This window comes from Populus euphratica, unplaced genomic scaffold, assembly GCF_000495115.2.
Source record: "Populus euphratica unplaced genomic scaffold, PopEup_1.0 scaffold61.1, whole genome shotgun sequence".
Taxonomy (NCBI): domain Eukaryota; kingdom Viridiplantae; phylum Streptophyta; class Magnoliopsida; order Malpighiales; family Salicaceae; genus Populus; species Populus euphratica.
In genome coordinates this window covers 489,263-490,949 of record NW_011499941.1, presented here as the reverse complement: position 1 = coordinate 490,949, position 1,687 = coordinate 489,263, and positions in this window count along the sequence as shown.

The following is a 1,687-nucleotide window of genomic DNA, read 5'->3' as shown; positions in this document are numbered from 1 at the left end:
ATTATTGATTAAACAATAACATCACTAATAATTAATAAGTATGCAAAGAAAAAGAAGGTATTTATTTTTATGGTAGCATCTGCTTTTAAAACACATCACATAAATATCATATTTGGTAACATTAAAATGCGAGTGACTGGTTTTATGTTGGATTCATATATGTTTTTGTTGAAACACTGGTTCCTACAAAGCAACTGAGAGTTGCTTTTCATGTCTACCAGGTGAATAATTCACTTGATCACTGTTCATGTGAATGGTGTCATGATTATAACTATTTTATACTATTCATGTGAACAGTATCTCCATTGTTGACTGTGTCCGACTTGATAAAAAAATTATTTTTTTAAAATTACTTTTTATTCAAAAAAACTAGTGTTTAATATTATTTAATAACACTACATAAATTAGAAGAACATTGTATAATAACATAGCATTTGTGAAATTTGATCACAATTTCAATTTTATCTCTGGTGATACTTTACTTGATTTTGTTACATGTTTAAAAAATCATGAAAACTGTAATAATTATCGAATGAATTTTATACATAATAAAATTATAAATAAGTTAATGGAATAAATATTCGATATAAAGTATTATTTATTTATTGATGTAATAATGGTAGTTAAATCTATAATATTTAAATTAAAAAACATCAATATATATATATATATATATATATATATATATATATATATAACATCAATTTGAAAAGATATTCTTTTATTTAAATATATTATTTATTTTTTTGTTCAACTTCAATTTTAATTATAGTTTTATCTAAACATATATAAATATCAAATTAATTTCAATTAAAAATATTTTTTTAAAAACTCCAATTATAAAAACTATCACGGTAATAAACATATACAAAGATTGATTAATACTGCTCTCCTACCGCTTCAAAAAAATAACAAACGCACGTGGAAGTGGGAGCCAACACAACTCCCTACATCCACATGCGGTTTCCATTTGTGTCGCCGTTTTGGTGGCCGGGCCTCTCGTCCACCTCTAGGCTTGGATTTGACTCCGCCCTACCACCACTCCACTCCATTGTTCAAAGTCGAAACTTTAATGTGTCCATCATTTTCAATTTTTATTTAATTACAGCTTATATTTTTTTTCTTCAATCGATGATAAGGTATCCCAGGAGCTAAAATTATTTAATTCAGACTTAATTGTAATTAAATTGATCCATCCATTCACATACTAATTACTATTATATGTACACGTATAATAAAAAAGCTCGTGTCATGTCATGGTTTTGTTATTCTTCTTTCAATAAATTAAGCTATATATCATAATATGTGTATGGTATTGTTGTGTTTTAGATTAAAAATAATATTTTACAATTGATTGTTGTTTTTTTAAAATGATTAATTTTCACTTTAAAAAAAACAGTAGGATCATAATATACTACTTTGTTTATGGCTAAAAGCAACTTACTTAATTCCAAAACAAAATTGTTTTCTTTATTTATTTTGAAATCAAAATGTTACAAGAAAAACTAAAAGATATGTTGAATTTAATGTATACATACTGTACAACTAGACATAAAATTTTATAGGTTGGAAAGTGTTCAAGATCTTTTTACTCCGGTCATTTTTTTATTTATTTCATCCTTCCATGTTACATTGGTTGAAATTTAAATTTTATAATTTATTTTTCATCTGTTTATCACGATGTTAA